This window comes from Magnolia sinica, chromosome 11 (assembly GCF_029962835.1).
Source record: "Magnolia sinica isolate HGM2019 chromosome 11, MsV1, whole genome shotgun sequence".
In the NCBI taxonomy this organism is placed as follows: Eukaryota; Viridiplantae; Streptophyta; class Magnoliopsida; order Magnoliales; family Magnoliaceae; genus Magnolia; species Magnolia sinica.
The window spans coordinates 30574393-30596103 of record NC_080583.1 but is presented as its reverse complement, the minus strand read 5'-3'; the positions used below and the strand labels follow the sequence as shown (position 1 = coordinate 30596103).

At 41.4% G+C, this 21711-nt stretch overlaps 1 non-coding gene across 1 annotated transcript; it reads right to left on the bottom strand.

The window, feature by feature from the left end:
• Positions 1-20545: 20545 nt before the first annotated feature.
• Positions 20546-20652, bottom strand: LOC131219681 (small nucleolar RNA R71). Its single transcript, XR_009158327.1, has one exon. It is a non-coding gene; the product is annotated as a small nucleolar RNA R71 (small nucleolar RNA).
• Positions 20653-21711: the final 1059 nt, after the last annotated feature.

Below are 21711 nucleotides of genomic sequence, written 5' to 3'. Positions count from 1 at the left end.
TGTTTTAACTTTTAGAATTCTCAGGTTTAAGTGATATATATATATATATATATATATATATATATATATATATATATATATATATATATGAGGAACGCTCAGCTACGCACCAATTCACACGTCATTACCAATCAAAATGTATAGAAGGAAAATGGGGTAGGGAAATTTCTACTGTTGAAACCTCCTTGGGGTCTACAATGATATTTACATGCCATTTATACCATTCAAAACGTCATTCCTACTAAGATTAGCTGAGAACACAAATATTATCCTGATTCAAAACTTTTGTGACCTACGAATATTTCAACTATGTAAGTTTAATCTTCACATTTTCGGCTCACTTGAGTATTGGATTCGGCTTGTTTTTATATGCATGTCCTAAAATGATCTCATAAAACGGATGGATGGATTGAATTTCTTAAAAACATCATGGTGGGTCCCACTTAGGTTTCCAATGCAATGTGAAAGGCTTTCACAGAAAATTGGTAGCACGATTTTTTCAAGCATGGATTTCCTATGAAAGCCTTTTGCATGCTGAAACCTAAGTGGGGCCCATCATAATGTTTTTGAGAAATCGACCCCGTCCATTCATTTTTCCTTATCATTTCAGGGCATTATCCCAAAATTGAGGCAGATCCAAATCTCAAGTGGACCACACCAAAGGAAGAAGCAGTGATAATAATTTTCACCGTTAAATATTTTTTAGGGCCCACCGTGATATTTATTTGACATAAACCTATAGATTAGGTCATAAAGACCTGGATGATGGAAAAAAACACAAATATCAGCTTGATCCAAAAATTTGGTAGCCCCAGGAAGTTTTTAGTGGTGAGAGTTCAATCAACACTGTGTGGCCCACTTGAGATTTTGATCTACCTCAGTTTGGGTTCATACCATAAAATTATTTAAAAAAATGTATGGACGACGTGGATTTATCAGTAACATCTTGGTGGGAACCACCTAGCATCCCAAGGGAGGAATTTCATATGAAAAGGCTTCCGCCCCATCTTTTGGAGAGGGTGAAGAGGCGTGCGAGAGAAAGAAACTCGCTCTTTCAAGCTCGCACTAAGAGCGCCTTCATCCACACCATTTGCCAGATCTGACGGTTAATAGGATTCGCATGTAATAACGTGCGAACCGGTGCGTAGCTGAGCGTTCCTCATATATATATATATATATATATATATATATATATATATATATATATATATATATATATATATATTTATATATAAGGGTGGTAGAAAAACATTTGTAATAATTAGAATATTCATGATTTATCATGGTTAGATGGATTTTATGCACATCACAAGTGCTCTGTGGTGTTTAGTTGTTTGGATAAACTTTTTTGAACTGCTGAATCATGAAATTTATTAAATTGTATTTAGAATGAAAGTAAATTGACAGTTGAGTCTCTTGGTTGAAAATTCTTATAACTTAAATAAGTGGGGTGATCAAGATCCATGGGTTGAAAGTCCCAAGAGCTCAATTGGTACCACTTGGAATGTCACGCCTCAAACTCGAAAACCAGGCTCGCAAAATTCCCGATCGCCGAATCCAGCGCCGACAGCCTCCATAGTACCCCATTCTCGGATTCCGACACTCATATGCCAAATTCCGATTCTGGGATCCTACAAGGAGGATTTTCCAACTTACTTTTTTTAAAATATAAGCAGCATAACCATAAGTTTACCCAAATCACAAATGCAATATCATCATCACATATCCACTAATATAAACATTTGGATACAATGCTGAAAAAGAAATGCATATGACAAATCCAAGCTCCAGAAGTCAGCTACATGCTCCAAGCTCCACGTTGCTGCAACCTAACATCACCTGCACGCATCTATCGTGCATAAGCTTATAGAAAGCTTAGAGGGTGGTGAAAGTTTGTGCACAAGATTAGTGCCAAGTATACCATAAAGTCCATAAATCATACATCATCGGAATAAGTGGAAATACTGACGAGATCATGAATCATACGATATCAGAGTAAGCGAAAATATACTGGTAAGTCCATGAGTGCTATCAGCCGTACCAAGGCTATGCGATGCAAAACATAATAAGATAATAACAGATGCTGATGATGCAAATCCTGACGAGCCACGAATACCATCAACCTCATCTAGGCCATATAAGTGCAAAAACATAGTAACCCAAAATGCTAAGTACTACGGATGTAATGTGATATGCGGTGCGAATGAAATGACCATGCTGGAATGTGAAGTCGGGATGATAGTACGAAGTATCACAGGCTATGGGGTCCATCACAAGGGACTTCTATCCAAACCAGTCCCATACCTAAATTTGGATAGTCAGACACAATGTGGTAAACTCCTGATCTCAGGTTAGTCATGCGCCCAACCGAAATCCTGGCCATGCGATGGTACACGTAACAAATAGTTACGCACCACCAACCCGAGTGGATAGTGAATGAATGAATGAATGGATATGCAATTTCTGCTCAATAAGTCCACATATTAGTATGTTTGCTCTCTGGAGAAATCATCGGGGTCTATTACACTCGACACCGACTGCCTCCTCCCTAGCTACACAGCTCAGCATGCGGAATAGACCTCACTATCTGCCTAACTAGTAGTCTGCCAATACCTACCCGGCTCATCGATAGCGGACCCATTTACGAGCTGGTCATACTCAGCCTAGCTTATAGCCCCCTCACTCAGGCAGATAAGGCCACATACCCTCCCAACCGACCACGACACAGTGGGACACGCGGCCTATTGGTATTCGACACTCGGGCGCTCATGTTCCACTCGGTCTAGACGTTGGGGCACCTCATGGCCTTAGAGATTCTGAGATTTTCACCCAAGGACATCCTAAGTGCCCACAGTGCTAGAACCAAGTATTTTTGGTGTCCCATTTAGCCATCCACGATGTGCCTGTGGAGGTTACGGCCCTGATGTCGCTAGGGCGTACAATGATCATAACTCACAATGCAAGATGCATGAGTCATACAATCCAGTCATGTAGCAATCCTGCACGTACTGCGCAATAATGTGGGCACTCCGTCTCATAAGGAGTCCCGTAAATGGTCTGCTCAATGGCGTATGCTATGATTAAATATTCCTCATATCAGGCATACATATGATGCGCATGGGCATGAATCATGGAGTTATACTGAGCATTTATATGGTGATGAACTATCCTCACAACGAAGATGGGCCTTGGTGGCCTACACATAGCAAATATGGGCCTATCAGTGGGCCCTAGGGAGAGTTATAATGCGGACATTTAACCAACATTATTCTTACAATATGGACGTCAAACCAATATTGCTCCCAAGGCATGACCCGCCATAAATGTCATTACATAACCTATGATGGGATCACTCAATGCAATAGACCTTGTATACATCCCATTGGCCCTCAACCCATGGGCCTTAAATACATCAAATGGGTCTTATCATGTGGTCCTCATACTCATCACGGTGGGCCTCAATAACGTGCCTCATATACACCAGGGTGGGCCTCAACAACGGGCCTCATACACACAACAGGTGGGCCTCATACCTGGGCCTCATGTACATCAAAGCAGGCTGCATCCCAAGGGCCATAAATACATTACATTGGGTCATACCAAATGGGCCTCAAGTATATCACAATGGGCCATAGCCCATTGGCCTTAATACGTGATAGGTGGGCCCCATCACATGGGTCATAAATACATTACATCAGGCCTTGCCCATGGGCCTCGAATACATCACAATGGGCCTCATCACATGGGCCTCAAATACACACAGGTGGGCCCTGCACCTGGGCCTCAAAACACGCAACAGGTGGGCCCCGCTCATGGGCCAAAGATACATCATGATGGGCCACATGTATATCAAAGTGGCCTCTCGAATGGGCCACAAAATATATCAAAGTGGGCCTGACGGATGGGCCACAAAGTACATCAAGGTGGGCCTCACAGATGGGCCACAAAAACTTCGTATCGGGCCTCACTAATGGGCCATATATATATACCAAGGTGGGCCCCAATGGACGGACATAAATAACTCAAGATGGGCCTATTAATCAAACATCCCACAAAATATCATATTGGAGGATCATTTGGACCATACCCCAAGTAACGGTGGAGATAATAATTTTCATTGTTTAAACAATTCACGGGGGCCCACCATAAGGTTTATTTTCCACCCAACATAATCATAAGGTCTTACAGACTTGGATCAGGAGGGAAAAACAAATCCCATATTGATCCAAAACTTCCATGGCCCCAAAGGGTTTTAATGGTAGACGTTCAAATCCCACTATTTCTTTGTGGTGTGGTCCACTTGATTAAAGGGCTGGTCACATCATGGTGTGGCTTGTCATGATGTATTTGAAATCCAACCTATTCATAAGTTAACATAGTGATAGATGAAGTGGAAACAAAAATATAAGCTTGATCAGCAACTTCGGTGGCCCCCAAGAAATTTGAACGGACGGTGGACGTCATTGTCCACTGATCTTTGGAGTGTAGTCCACCTAATAGGCAAATCTGCCTCATTTTGTCTCAAGCCTTAAGGCAGCTTGCCAACTGGATGGACGGTTTGGACGTAACACATACATCAAAGGTGGGGGTCCACTGGCCGTCCAACCACCCAATAAAATGGTTGGACGGCATAGATACAAGGCATGCATCATGGTGTGGCACACAGCACTTGCTGACGTCGGTCAGCTACGTAGCTGGTGCGTGGTAGCCTGGCCAATCCGTTTCCACCGTGAGTGGGTCCCATGTGGGACCCATCATAAAGTTTATCTGCCATCCAAGCCGTTGGTAAGGTTAGACAGACCTGGATGGAGAGGAAAACCAAATTTCATAATGATCCGAAACTCCTGGGACACTTAAAAGGGTTCCAACGGTGGACGTTCAATCAACACTGTTTCCTGTGGTGTGGGCCACCCGAGCTCCAAATACAGTTGATTTTTGGGTGGGGCCAACTGCCCTGAGGGGCCTACCACATACACGGTGTAGATGTTCTACGCACATCACAGTGGGGCCCACATATGGGACCGTGGTCCCTGGCCCAGACGCACAGCATCCTGCTGCAGCGTCAGCACCAGAGGCGCTGCCTACAAATATTTTCTTTTCTTTTCTTTGAAAAATCGAATTTCTAAGGTTTTTCAGAGGTAGGGCCCGCATCAACTGAATCCAATTCAGCCAATGGATTCTACAGTCCATAACAAATCCATCAAGCCCAATATTAGGCATGTTTCGGCGTGTAGAAAAATTTGAGTGAATTTAAATGGTGAAAATCATTGTTTACTAAGGTATGACCCACCAGTTAGTCAGATCAGCTTCATTTTTTGGCTCAACGCCTAAAATGAGTTGGGGAAGAGGATGGATGGCTTGGATTGAATCCATACGTCATTGTGGGGCCTATGCAAGTGGCTCACCCAAATAGCCTTGAACCAAGGCTAATATTTGTGTTTTCCATTCAACGTCCAGCATCCAAGGACGCTGGACGGTTGTGCCTTTCGAGTGGGCTGCCCACGTGGGCCACTAAATGATGGATGGGGTGGACACAACACTTATAAAGGAGGCCCCACCTATAGATGGTTTGGATAAAATACATGCTTTATGGTGGGGTCCATCCGGGTGGGCCACGCGGCTACATCATCACATACAATAGAAAAGAAAAAATGAAAGAGATCGGGAGAGAGAGAGAGAGAGAGAGAGAGAGAGAGAGAGAGAGAGAGTCGGACACGTGTGATGGAGGGCTCCATCACTATGAGCCTTCCCTTACATTCAATCATACATCAAGTGGGTCCCAATACAGGTGGGCCCACCAAACTAAAGATCAACGGTGGAGATTCCTTCTTCGCCCAAAATGGACGGTCTAAATGACCTCTTTAGATCTTAGGAAAGTAAACATCATGATGGGGTCCATGGAGTATGGTCCCATCATGGAATGATAATGAAAATCAAGGTGGGCCATCGACCACATCAAGGGTTCAAAGTGAGATCCATACCATCAATCGGTAGGCCTCACTTTGCCCATCATAAAAACATGAAAATCTAGCCTATAGATGCACCCACCGTTCGATCTTTTTGGTCCATTGGAACGCTGGTCTCCTTGTGCTTCACTTTGACGGAGGGTGATTGTCACACCCCAAACCCGGGGACGGACAGCTTCCGTGATGCCCCGAATTCGGCACTTGACTTCCAGACACCAAGTCCCGAGTTCGGCGCACCACAAGGAAGATTTTTGACTGAATTTTTTTTATTATATATACATAGTAATACCTGAGCATGAAGATCCATGATCAAACTACCAAGCAACACTCTCCATCATAAGTCCTGATGGTTATAAGTATAATGCTTTACAAAAGATACGTAACGTCAACATTGCCAAATCGAAGAATAGATGCAATGCATCGAGAAAGCTAAGTCTTCCAAGCTACTCCAACCCTGGAAAAAAAAGGAAATAGGAGGCTTAGGCAAAAAGCCTAGTGAGTACACACGTGTGTGCAGTGGGTCCTACAAGCAGGCAAGATAAATATACTACAAGGAAATCATACCACAGCCATAACCATATTACATGCATCCGTAATCACGTCATCATCATCATATTGTCATGCCATAATTATACAATATCGGAAATACTGACAAGTCCATGAGTCATACAATACCAAAGTACGCAATATAAATCAGCATGTAAATGAGGAGTTATAAAAAGCCAAATATCAGATTCAAGGATGCAATGCAATATGTGGTGCGAATGAAATGACTATGCTGGAGTGAAGACGGGATGGTAGTACGTAGTATCGCAGACTATGGGGTCTATCACAAGGGACTTCTATCCAAAATAGTCCCATACTAATTTGGATAGTCAGACTCAATGTGGTAAACTCCTCGTCTCGCAAGTTAGTCGCGCGCCCAACCGAAATCCCTGGCCATTGCGAAGGTATACAGAACAAATAGTGCGCACCACCGGCCCGAGTGAATAGTGAGTGAATGAATGAATGAGTATGCAACTCGCTCAATAAGTCGACATATCGATACGGTTCCCCACAATCACCGGGGTTTAGTACACTCCAAATGACACTGTCTCTCTCCTAGCAGCACAGTCCAAGTGAGCGTAAGAAACCTCACTATCCGCCTGGCCAATAGTCTGCCAATACCTATTCGGCACGTCGATAGCGGACCCATTCACGAGCTGGTCAAACTCAGCCTAGTAATGCCCCCTACCCTCGGGCGGGTAAGGCCACACCCCCTCCCAACCGACCACGACACAGTGGGAGACGCGGCCTCCTGGTATTCGGCACTCGGGCGCTCATGTATCCACTCGGTCTCGACATTGGGGCGTCTCCTGGCCTCGGAGGTTTAGGAATTTTCACCCAGGGACGTCTATGGCGCCCGTATGCTAGAACCAAATATTTCCGGTGTCCCATCTGGCCATCCACAATATGCCTGTGGAGGCTACGGCCCTGATGTCGCTAGGGCACACAATGCAAGATGCATGAGTCATACAATACAGTCATGCATCAATCCTGCGCACACCGTGCACTCATGTGAGATAACCTCCGCCTATCAAGGAGTCTCATAACAATCTGTCCAACGACATATGCAATGGTGAACCACATCTCATAACAAACATGCAGATGATGCGTATGGGCATGTATGATAATGCTGTGCTGTCACATACTCATAATCAATATCAATAACCGGCCTCAACAATCGGCTTCGACAATGTGGACATTTAACCAACATTGTCTCCAGGGAATGGCCCACATAAATATCAATACATACATCATGGTGAAATCACACCACATCGGTCCTCAGATACATCGCTTCGGGTCTCACACAAGGGTCGTACATTCATCGCATTGGGCCTCACTCATGGGCCGCATATACATCATATTGGGCCGTATCATATGTGCACTACACATCGCAATGGGCCTTGGCTCTTGGGCCATGAATACACCACATCAGGCTTCACGACCCATGAGCTTCAAATACACAATAGGTGGGCCCTACACATGGGCCTCAAATACATCACAATGAGCCTCATCATATGGGCCAGAAATATATCTCAATGGGCCTTGCCCATAGGCCACAAATACATGGCTACACCAATTATGATAAGTCTCATACTACAACTACTTCACACGTCACATAGTTAATGGCTCATATTTGGTGCTGCATAGTTAAGGGCCAAGAGCCACGTTTCATCGTACCATTTACGGTTTAGCGATCACAGCGTATAGAATCCAGGACCTTAATAGCATTAGCTTGGGTAATATAACTCTACATCACATTCGGTTAGTGTACAACTTACTTATATGTGATTCAAGTGGCGGTATCTATATCGATAAGCACAAACCTACATCATTGAATGGCCATCAATGCCACTTGATTTCATACGGTTAGGTGGCTTTGTACGTATTTCACATTCATATAATTAGATGACTACGTATACTACATGTACTCCACCATTGCCTATGATTAGGTGGCTATACATACATCAAATACCCACATGATCAATGGGCCAAACAGGTAATATCACACGCTCACACCACTAGAGTTTATATATTTGTTATAATTAAACATGTTTTTAAGAGTTTAAACACAAGTATCATGATCCTATTACTTGGGGCCGCACTCTAGCCAAAGTGCCAAGTGATCAAGGGATGTCCATAATCAGCCCATTTAAAGGATTAATCATCATAACTTCAAAAATTACAATACCAGTTCATCATACATTCCACACATGAAATTTACAAACTCTTATCGAAGAGGCCCAATGGCTGGCCCAAACAAGGCTATCACTGATGGGCCTACATGGCGTTCACTCAAAATGGGCCTTAACATTCTTGGGCTCACGTATCAATAGAATTCATAATGGGTCCTATGCAGTAGAGTCCATGGGGATTTCCCATGAGGTTGAGTTGTGTGTGACCCACCTACGACTTTGGTCTGCTTTGATTATTTTGAGTCCAAGTCCTAAAATGATATGAGGAAGTGGATGGTCTGCATGGATTAAATAGATACACCATGGTGGCCTTAGGTTGGATTCAATAGTTAAGTACTTATCCTCACAGCCTTGTATTGTATGGTCCAATTCAGGTTGGATTGACTGTTCTGTGGGACAATGGCCTAAAGGAAACCCGGTATATGGGTCGATATCTAATACATCGTCAGGATGGCCCATAATGAATTTTCAATGATGAGAGTTTAATTTGCATTATTTCAGAACGTACGACTATCTAATCATTGGATGGGCCTAAGTCTTGGTAACATATCGTCAAAAGAGTTGATAAAATAGATAAACGATGAGGATGTTAAATATAAATCATGTCATAACCATGGTGGATTAAGTGGCATAACACATACATCAAAGTGGGTCATACCACACACAAGTTGAGAGGGTTACCCTCCCTTAAATATTCATAATTATTTGTTGGGCCCACAGAGGTGTGGTTCATAAATCCAGCCCATCCCTTATGTGTGTCCCACTTGGTTGAGTGGTCAGACCAAGTTTCAGATACATCCAAATTTCAGGTGGACCTAACAGGTGATTTACATACTCGAGCTTCGAGTTGTACAGACAGCTAAGGAGATCAAAGTTTCATGGGTGCAGAGAGATGTATTTATTGCATATACACAGTTCATCTATTTTTATTTTTTTATTATTTTTATTTCTTTTTTTTTTTTGAGATCATTTTATAGTACCATCCAAAAATGAATCATATCTGAAGATTATCTGGACCTCACCACAAACAGTAGTGGAGATAATGATTTCACCGTTAAACAATTTACAGGGTCCACCATACCGTTCATTTTCCATCTAATCTGTTCATAAGGTCACAAAGACCTGAATTAAGGGAAAAAACAAATTTCATAATGCTCTAAAATTTCTGACCCAAAAAGGGTTCCAATGGTTTACGTTCAACCCCCGCCACTTTTGTAGTGTGGCCCACTGGATAGTTAGATCTATCTTATTTATTATTTTATTTTTTTTTCCCTCAAGCCTTAAGACAAACTTGCCAAATGGATGGACGGTTTGGATATAACACATACCTCATGATCAGATTGATCCAAATCTTTTTTTTTTTGTAATTATTATTTATTATTAATATATATATATATATATATATATATATATATATATATATATGGTGTGGGCCGCTTGAGTTCTGTGTACGGCTGAAATTTGGGGGTGACCCATTTTTAAATGGGACCCATCAAATGTAGGGTGCTGATGTTCAACATACATCAAGGTGGGGCCTATAGTGGGGCCCACCTCCTTCCAGCGTCAGTGGAGACGCTGGCAGCAACGGCGGTGTTTTTTTTTTTTGTTTTTTTTTTTTTCATATATGGGGCCCACAACAGGACGATCCAGTCCATCTGTTGTGTGTGTCCCACTTGATGGAGGGGACAGTCCAAGTTTCAGATGCATCCAAATTTCAGGTGGGGCCCAGCAAGTGCTTTTATATGTTTTAGCCATGTCTGCACATTATTTTAGACGGTGTGGGCCACCTAAGTTCTTTGTACGGTTGATTTTTGGCATGACCCCTTTTTAAGAGGGGACCCATCAAATTCACGGTACTGATGTTCGACATACATCAAGCTAGGGCCTGTGGTGGGGCCACCTCTTTCCAGCGTCAAGAGAGACGCTGCAGCATGCAGCGTAGAGTGCTGTTTCGTATTTATTTATTTATTTATTTTTTTGTTTCTCATATATGGGGCCCACAAAAGGATGATCTAGTCCGTCTATTGCATGTGTCCCACTAAGTTAAGGGGTCATTCCAAGTTTCAAATACATCAAAATTTCAGGTGGGCCCCCCAGAAAGTACTTTTATATGTTTTAGCATGTTTTCACATGAGTTTTGATGGTGTGGCCTACCAGAGAAATGTATTGGCTTCATTTTTTGGCTCAACGCCTAAAATGATCTGAAAAATTGAATGGACGGCGTGGATTTAATACATACATCATGGGTGGGGCCCGTTGGGGACCCATAGTCCCTGCCCCTTTAAATCAAATTACTGGGACGCTGCTACCAGCAAGCAGCGTCTCTCTCTCTTCTTTTTTTTTTTTTTTTTATACGTGTAGGTGTGTGTGAGTTTGGCCAGCCCAATGGGCCAATGGTTGGATGACTTGGATGCCATACAAACATTTTGGTGGGTCCTATTATCAATGGGTCCCACATGAACTCTATAATAAATTGATTTTTATATGTTTTCTCCTATGCATCCACACCATTAATAGCATCATCATCATTATTGCAATTATCTTCACCATCAATCATACTATCTTCACCATCCACACCATTAATCACATCATCATTAACATCATTTCCACCATACATAAACACAACAAAAATAAAATAAGAATGAGTTGGGTGGGTGTACTCACCTTGATGAATTAGATGGATGGTTGAGATGTATGGAAGGGATGGAATTGATGGTTGAGATGGATGAAAGGTATGGGATTGATGGAGTTGATGGCCCACCAAGATCACTCCTCTCTCTCTCTCTCATGGAAAAATGGTGAAATGCTAAGGGATGGAGGGGTATTTATAAAAAAATGGATAAAATTTTGGTTAAGTTAAGCTAATGTGATTAATATTAGTTTAGGCTAGGATTATGGTACTTAATTCATGCTTTGCAATTAATGGTGGATTAAAGGAGCATGGGATGGCATGGTGTGGTGATGTCATGCATAGTGTATGGCATGGAGAAAGGTTGACTTTTATGCACATGAGAGAGAAGATGTATGGGTATGTGACATCACACACATGGGTAGAGATTCTCTCACCCATGTGTGGCATGTACATGTGTGCTTGACATGTGTTGTGCACATGTGTGGAATAAAATACATGGTGCCATGCGCACATGATACACTTATTATTCTTCACGGCGTATCTCACTAACAGAGTATCATACTGACGCACGGGTGGTACCTCCACGATCGCGGCGATGGGGCGGTCGATATGAGATAGGTTTCAAGGTCTTGGGGTTCCGGTCAGTTGGGTGTGTACTATGAATGATCAATCCATGTCTAACTAAGGGCTTCAATCATCATAAGCATGAAAAACAGTACCGAATGGACCAGGTGTTACAGTGATGAGGTTTGAATGGCTAGAATGAAGGATTTGGGGTGGGAAAGTGGGCCACACACATGCACCTTTTTCTCACCTAAGGAAGATCTTGGACGTTCACTCTTTTTCTCCTTTGGTTGCTTGGAAAGTGTGGAGAGAAAGAGAGAGAGAGAGAGGGTTGTAAGGAGTGATGGATGTGAGGTGAGTGATGGGTGAGGTGATGGTGTACTTGACTAGCATGGGTGTGTAAGAGAGAGGGTGAGAAAGAGTTGACTTTGAGGTTGCTTGACTTGAGGAGAAAGAAAGCATTGATTGATTGATGGGACATGTAGTAGAGATTCTCTTGGGATTGCAAACGCGTGTCGTTTTCTTTAAACTGAACGCCGTCCCACATCTCCCTGCTAGGGTATCGGATCAGTATGCAAGACGCAACATTAGAATCTCGGCGACGGTGCGGTTGTAATGGTATAAGTCTCGGATTAAGCCGACTTAAATCTATAGGATACGACTTAGGGTCGTGCACAAACGTCGATCATAGGTCGCAGGTTGCCAGAATTCGACGGGAAGGATCTCGGGAGTTGACGGAACAGTATGGACTAAGATACGGGTCTTACATGGAACCTCCATCATGGTCGAAAGAAAAGGCTAGAAAAATAGAAGTTTTACTAACCTAAGGTGTACAAATTGGTAACCTCTTATCAAGATTGGATAGGTGAGCATGTTATGATTGTAAAAGGGTTCCACTAATAGGTGTCGGGTGCGGTTAAACACTATTGATAATTGCGACAACATTCTATATATAGTTTGAAATTATTTATTCATGATTTTGACCTATTTAAAAGGACATTAAATTTTATTAGCTTTAGATTTTTAAGCTATGCATGATAGTTTCTAAGGGGTCGTTTGGCATCGTGGATTAGAGGGAATTGACAATCCCCTGGATGTTTAGCTCCATAAAGTAATTGGGGGTTGACAATCCAAGGGGTTTGCAATCAAAGGTCCAACCTTGGATTGCCTTTTTAAAGCAATTCAACGGTCGAAAATCCGACTGTTTGGAAATTTTCTTTAAAAACCTATATTTGCATACAACCAAGCAAAGTCTCTCTCATTCATATTCTTTTAAAAAAAAAACTCTCTCCAGTTACCACAACTCTTCGGTACCATAGAAGAAAGTTGCTGCTAGACTGCCGCTAAATTGCAGAAGGTCTGTCGGAAGGTTGTTATGCCAACGCTGGTATAGAAGGTTGGTTTATATTTTAATGTTTTCTTTAAATGAATTGCAATTTATTATTTGGGTGCCCACTATAATGGTTATGCAAAATCTGTTCCGACCATGTGATGACTTGTCAAAATTTATCTGTATGGCCAAAATATTATACTAATTTAGGCTTAATATGGGCCACACCAAAAAACAGTGAATGGAGAGACGAGAACACTTTATTCATATGTCCCACCATGATGGTCATATGGACGGTGTAATCTAGCCATTATATAGCCCATTAAAATTTAAGATTTGAGAAAAAAATTTAAGGGTAAATTTCATTCAAGTGTGCCATAGGAATGAAAACAAATTCAATGATTATAATTGCTTTTACACACTGTTTTTAACTGTGTGATCAACTTGAACTACCAATGGCCCTGAAATTTAGGTCCTAAGCCTAAAATAGGATAACTCATATTATGGTCGGAGTGGATTTCCAACTATCATTAAGCAAGCCAATGAGCTTTGTTTTTTGCAATAAAAATGAAGGAAGGTGGCAACGTCCCTGGAAAGCCACCACATTTTAGCGTCATTCATGCGGCGCTGTTGTGCATTTTTTAAAATATAATGTGGGGCCACCATCATTCATGCACATTATCCACTCCATCCATCTATTTTATCAGATACTTTTAGTGGGTTAGCTTAAAAATAAAGCATATCAAAAAACCAAGTAGACCACATCATTGAAAAAAGTGTTTATTGAACGTCTACTGTTGAAAAGTTACTGGGGGCCACAGAAGTTTTAAATCACGTTGATAATTGTGTTTTCACTTCATTCATGTCCGTGTGATCTTAAGAACAAGTTGGATGACAAACAAACATCACTGGAGCCCTTGTAAAGGTTTCAACGGTAGAAATTAATATTTCCACTGTTTCCTTTGGTATGTTCCACTTGAGCTTTGTATATGCTTCAATTTTAGGCTTAGCTCCTAAAATTATATGGAAAAATGGATGAACAGCGTGGATAAACCACACGCGTTGACGGTGGGCCTAAACGGAGTTTACTCAGGTTTAAAAGGAAACCCCGAGGTGAAATTTAGTGGACCCACTTTTTTGGCCCACCTAAAGTTTGGAATTACTTTTTTTTTTCCGATGTGTATATTTTGATGGGCTTGTTATCATAAATATTTATGTTATAGTATATTTTAATTACTTAGGGTATTTTAAATAATTTACTCGGTCTCCTTGAATATTTATGCAAATATACCACAAAATTTGAGGGATTTTCAATCCACTCCCAAACACAAATTTTACAATCCAGGGGGTTCCAAATCCAAGGTGTCAAACTAAAAATGGGGGTTCCGAATCCAGAGGGTTTCAAATCCACACTCCCAAACAGGCCCTAATAGTTTTTGTTAAATGTGGTTTAGTTGGGTTGGACATGTTTTATTTCAAAATTTGTGTTGAGATATGCTCATTGGACCTTTAAGTTTACCCTTGTCATAGACATTGAATTTTAGGAACAAGACTTCACCAGAGTGCATGACGAGAGGATTACAAGATGTCATCGCTTTATACATTTAATTTCCTTTGAAATTTTGGATTTAATCATTATGGACTTTGACCAGTAAGTTTATATATAACTTTGGTTAATGATAATGATGATTTAGTATGGTAAGAAGTGGATATTTATTTTTTAAGTTAATGTTTACATATTTAGTTAAAAAAAATCAAAATATATTATCATATGGATACTATGTAGTGGTGTGTGTTTGGAATTTGGATTTTGAACTTATAACTGTTGAGTTACACCCCCAGTGTAGGATATGGGTCGAGAGATTTTAGGTATCGGATTCGAGGTGGGACATGATCAACTGATCTGATCTCTCCAAAGGCTCACCCTTTAAGACCCTAATCCTTTGTAACACAGTAGAAGCACACACGTGTCCCAAGCTACACCTACACCATTGATGGACATTACATTGAACCCTTTTGCACTTAGCACTGAACCCTAGAAATAGGCATATAGATGACCGAAGGCAATTGTATCTGAGACCCCCACCATGTCATCCGCCTCATTACCATGAGCACGGAGGTAGTCGTTTTGCGTCAATCCGAAGTGTAAGTAAAAAAGTTATAATCAAAATACTAAATCGGCTAAAAATAATGCTGATAATAAAGTATCATAGGCTTTTGGGCTCCACTATATAGCCAATCCCCTGCTCGAGTCTATAATTCCTCAACTTCAATGGAGTAATCCAAACTATATAATTCACCAAGTGACAATGGTGTACCAAGAAAAATTAATGGACCCACCATCTCATCAATAGTGAGAAGCTTGGACCGAGTAATGATAGCATGACAGCACGACGTGAGACCCCATGCGCACAATTAGAAGTTGTTTTCGTATCAATGCCCAACTATATGCCCGTCGCTATAACTCCTCAGAATTCTAATGACGACGCTGCGGTCCTTCGGAATTGTTTGATCATAGCCAAACTGGCACACGAATCTACTAGGGTAGTATGGTCCGTGCCAAAATTCGCTACCCTCTCTCCAAGGGAGGTTATTGGACCTAATGCAAATAAAGAAAATGCATTCACTTGAAAAAAGTGAGTTATTGTCCACTGCATCTCTATCTTCGGGGATATCGGAAAGCAGAAACTGAAAGAAAGTAATGGACTCCGTCCTCTCGATCTTGTCCACTACCCAGTCATAAGTTTCTTAATCATCTTCCGCTGCTGATAGTGATAGAGGGGGAGGCGATCCGGGTTCACGTACACCTTTTTAGGTTCATCGTAAGTCCATGAAAAGTATACACTTAGCAATCCTGCAAAATAATGCCAGGGTACATAGGCTGAACATGCTCCTACTGCAGGGCTCTTACAATGGGTGGTAATATTGCAGGAAGCTCGGTAGATAGAACAAAGAACTAAAAGAGGCAAGGAATACTTTCTACCCCCAACAACCACGAACAGGGTGGGTCTGATGGCATCAGCCCATTTTGAGCCAAGGAGCACTACTAGGCTGAGCCAGTAAGTTAGGAAAGCAGCCAACTAGTTGATGGTGGGGCCCATAGAACATCGACCAAGGTCACTAGCCAATTTGCATCCCTTAACCTAACAATGTAAGCCCAAGTTGATGTATTTTATTTATATCTATCCTGCCCATATGTTCTTTAATATCATTTTAGAATACAACACCAAACTTTAAAACCACGAAATCTCGACGGCTGGATTAGAGTTTGGGGTCCAATGACCTCACATGCATTTCTTGGGTTTTCATAGTTTAGCAAGTTACAGTGCAATTTTGACCTAAGAATTTGGCCAAATTTGGAAATCCGATCTAGTCATTCTATTCTACTTATCAAGCACTTTGATTAGACTGGTCACTCACCCCAATTAGATTTTTGATGAGAAAGATATCAAGCAAACAAAATTGTTCAACTATATAATGGGTCATATCTTGCAATCCAATGGTTACATTTGAGTGAAATTTAATCTAAACATTTGAAATCATTCACTCTTCAATCTGGACTAATTAGAATTTTCCAAAATATGTTTAGATCTAGACAAACTAATCATGCCTATTTAAAGTGTTTTAGATGGATATGATTAGGTTTAAGTCAGATTTGGGCTGAATTTTGTGTTGTCCTAATTAGCATGTTTTGAACATATCTGACAATTTAGATCAACTTTAGGATGGCCTGATTATAGAATTTGATTAATCTCATCATTATAAGTTATTCTTGCAATTACACTTCATTATAATCAGGGCCATCATTTTTTGTACAAGTGAACTTGTGTGTATGCATAAACCAATCTAATAGCCAACTAATCGAATGAGTGTAATGTTGAGGGTCAAATATTGCATATCAGACCCAGTTACTGCCTGGATTTACAAGCATGATGCCGCTTAATGGCCTGATTTAATCATATTTGTGATGCAGGGCGTATTCACGAGCATGGACTGAAAAAGGGTAGTAAAAGCATGGATTTGACGCTCCGAGAGCACCAAGGCAAGGAACGGACTCCAGGGGACCAAGATTGATGAAATTACACGCCAGGGATCCAAGAAAAGCGAGAAATTGAAGCTCAAGGGGCCTGAAAAGTGTCCAGAATGCAAGATCATAGGGTTCCCACCATCTGATCAGTTCAAAACTCCATACGTAGTCTGAGGACCATAAATGAACCGTACACGTAAAATTCCTGGATCACTGTGAAAGTGGCCCAACGGACAGATCAGCCCACAAATTACTGATCTGGGGCCCACCTGATCGCTGGATACACCTCATCTTCGGTCTCAACGCCTTAAAACATATGAAGAACCAGACGGACGGTGCAGATTCCTCGAGAACATTCATACGTGGACCCCATATGAGATGAGTGTGCATGGTGTACATGTGCACTGGCCGTGCACAACAACACAAAGCCCGGTCAAACGGTCCATTGACCGAGCTCTCCCTCTCCAACTCGACTTCATTCCTGCGGCAGAAGCAGAGGCTGCGGGTGAATTTTGTGGCCCACCACCGTGATGCAGTGAGATGATCCGGACCGTCCATGAGATTCGTATGGCCTATGCCACTAAGGCCTAGGTGGCAAAATGCGAAGAAACAGTAATGATAGGATTCCAGCCGTTCAAACATAGAACGAACGGTAGCAAGAAAGATTCTCTGGGCCGCACCAAAACTGATCCAAACAAACCCATACTCGACTGAAATTGTTAAGGGAATCTGGTGGACGGTTTGGATTTCTCAAGCGACAAGGTAAGTGGGTCCCACCGAGAGTCCAGCGTCTAAAATCCGGGCTCTGTATCAGGGTCGGATCAGTGATCCAGACCGTCCAAAATTCTTATAAGTGGGTCTTTACCCCAACCAAGAAGAAAAAAACGGAGTTTGGGACGTTCCTCTATCTCAAAATTCATACAAACGCAAACTGTTTTGCGTTCGTATGCAAGCTGGCTGCGTAAAAACGGGTTCCGCAACCTATTCCGTTCGGGACTCGACAGCAGCTCTCGGAGGAGACTGTTCATCTTTAAAAGGAGGTCCCGGGGGGGAGAAAAGGGGGAAGAAAAGGCAGAAGAAGGGAAATTGGAGCGAAGAAAATATGGCGGGTGCACGTTGAAGAGAAGGCTGGCGGTTTCAGTCGCTGCTGCACGTCGAGGAAGAAAGGAAGAAACGAGGACGAAGGGAGGATTGAAAGAAGAAAGAAAAGAGACAGGGAGCTACGGCTGCTGCTGAGTGGGAAGGCTGGATCTGTTCTTCTCCTTCCTTCTTGTTCTTTTCTATTTTTTTCTGTTTATTTACTTTGTTTAAGAGGTTCTAACATGATCATACTAGGCTAAACCTCTTAGCTAGGGCTAAGAGGTGAAGCCTGTAGCGAGATGGGAGAGTCTAATTATATGCACTTAATTAAAATTTCTGAACTGAGTTTAAGTTGATTTTTCAAGGAATAGTTTTGATAGTCTTTAATGGTCTGTTGTGACTGAAATTACAATGGGCGTGCAATGGCTTTGAATATTCCTTTCCTTTTTTATGTTTATGAAGTCGGGAACCCCTGTTGTTCATCATTGTCCCATGGGCATGGTAGGATGACAGTACCCTTCCTAACCTTCATAATCATGTTGATTGATTGGTATTTAGATTAATTCTGTTGTTTGCTTTGTCTCATGGGCATGGTTTGGTGATGGAATCCATTCTAATTCATCCATTCTTCATCTCTTGAAACCTATATCAATGGCAGTACAGTAAATTTCCATAATTTGTGATCCTGGCATACGATCTCCCTGATCTCTACAAGTGGATCCTCTGAATCCCTAGTTTTCTTTTCTCTGAATTCCTAAAAGTCGTAGATAATTTTTCCATAATTATTCCTTAATTTCTAGATCACATCTTAGCCTAGTTCTAGTTCTTCTTGGTTTCGGATAACGTACAGGTATGTGGATTTGACCTCGGTCTTACCGAGTTTATTACTACATCACAACCCTATACTTGGGGAGTGAACAAGTTTTTGCGCCGTTGCCGGGGACTGACGGTTTTTTAAATTAATTAGTTTTAGAATTAGGATAAGATTAGGATTTTATTAACTTTAGTTTTAGATTTTTTCTATTTGATTTTTAGAACTAACTTGTTTCCTGTTTTGTAGGATCCTGACATAAAATCTCTAAATTGGTAATTCTTTCCTAAATTCTCTACTTTTTCTTTTTATAGAATTAGGGTTTAGATCTTAGAAACTTTCTAATTCTAGTATCCTCTGTTCTGTAGGAAATAGGTTATTTTTAGAATTTAGGTTATTTAGAAATTGACTTTCTATTTTGGTTCTATTAACTTTCTAATTCTAACACTTTTTGAATCTAATTCTGTTTCTTAATTTATTTTTAGGATTTTTGTTTAGAAACTAACCTTCCTATTTTGTAGGCCTTTAAGATAGAAATCTCTATTTTGGTACACTCCTTCCCTACTCTCTATTTTTCAATTTTCTTGTAGTAATTTACTTTTTAGTTTAGGCTTTCCTAGTTTACTTTAGAAATTTCCGTTTTTCTTTAAAGAATACTTTCTTTTAGAAATTACTTTACTGTTATTTTTCTTTTAAAGTATCGTTTCTCTCCTTTATTGAATCTAACTTATTTTTGTTTTATTTTGCAGGTCCTTAACTTAGGAGCTTCAATTTGGTAATCCCTTTCCAATTCTCCCTCTCTTTCGTTCTAGATTTTCTTTCCTAGGATTAAGTTTCGAATTTGATTTTTCTGCCCAAGTGGGCCCGTGACAACACTCGGCGTCTCTTGAAGGAGGATTGGTTGAGGGGTTGACTATCCATCGCAGGATTAGACACCGCTCGAAATCCCCTGAGTTAACTGAGGTTATGGCTGAAGACCAACCTCCTCTACTTCCACCCAGGGTGGAGGATAACCATGATGAGAATGAGGTGCAACAGGCACCCCCGCCTCGTACTTTACGAGATTATCTGCAATCGGCGGGAGTGAGTATGCCCTCATGCATGATTTTTCCTAAAAACACGGGACAAATGGACATCAAGCCGGGAGTTATCCAACTCCTTCCCAAATTCCATGGACTTGAATCAGAGAGTCCATATTTTCATTTGAAAGAGTTCGATGAAATTATAGCTACATTATGTTTTCCTAATGTATCCGAGGATACAATTAGTGAAACTCTTTCCTTTTTCCTTAAAAGAAAAGCTAAGACGTGGTTACATTCATGCGTCCTAGATCCATTGGCACATGGACGACATGAGGGGAATTCATAAAAAAATTCTTCCCACATCATAAAACGATTACCCTCAGAAAAGCGATCATGAACTTTGCCCAAAAGGAAGATGAAACATTCTTCCAATGTTGGGAAAGGTTTAAAGATTTGGTCAGTTCATGCCCACAATACGGATTTGAAACGTGGCGCATTACAAATTTTTTCTATGATGGACTGACATCTTCCATGCGCCAAATGGTCGAGACAATGTGTAATGGAGAATTCATTAACAAAGATGTTGACGAGGTATGGGATTACCTCGATAGTCTCGCTGAAAAAACACAATCATGGGACTATTACCCAATGGCGAACACCACGTCTAGGCCGACTCAATTAAAGGAAAAAGGTGGATTATATCTCTTGAAAGAAGAGGATGATCTCAAGTGTAAAGTGACTACGCTCATAAGGAAAGTTGAGGCCATGGAAGAAAAGAAGGATAAGGTCAATGAAATTGTTTGCGGCATCTGTGATTACAATCCTACAATACCTGCCTTTCGAGGAGTGTTGAATGAACAAGCCAATGCCGTAAATAATTATAAAAGACCTTTTACTGGACCTAACTCCAACACATACAATCCTAGCTGGAAAAATCATCCAAACTTCAGTTGGAGAAATGGACAAACGGCGACTCCTCCAGGTTTCTTCAATCAAAATCCAAATCAAGTGAAACCTCAAGAGGAACCGGTTCAAAATCCCATACAAGAGCTGGCTCAGGCAATGCGAGGAATCACAGAATTTATGCAAAAGATAGATTCTCGTATGACGGTTATAGAAAAGGGGATGCTTCCTGCACAACCTCTCCCCAATCCTAAACCGCAGTACGAGAATAATGATCCCAGCTCTTCAAATCAGATGGGGCATGCTAAATCCATCACCACTCTTAGGAGTGGGAAGATCATTGATAAAACTCTTGGTTAGGCCCGAAAAGCCTCAAGAACCAAGAGGACAACAATGATGGATCCCGGATGCCCCACAAAAAGTGGAACCGGAACTTCTAGAGAAGCCGGTTGCTCCATTCCCCCCGGTTGGTTTCACCAAAACCTCTCTCTAACTCTCGGGATATCTAGAGGTGTTGAAACAGTGAAAGTCAACATTCCTCTACTTGATGTCGAAAAAGATACCTTCATATGCCAAATTCCTAAAAGACTTATGCACGACCAAAGCGGAGAATTATTCAAAAGAAAATCTTCTTGAGA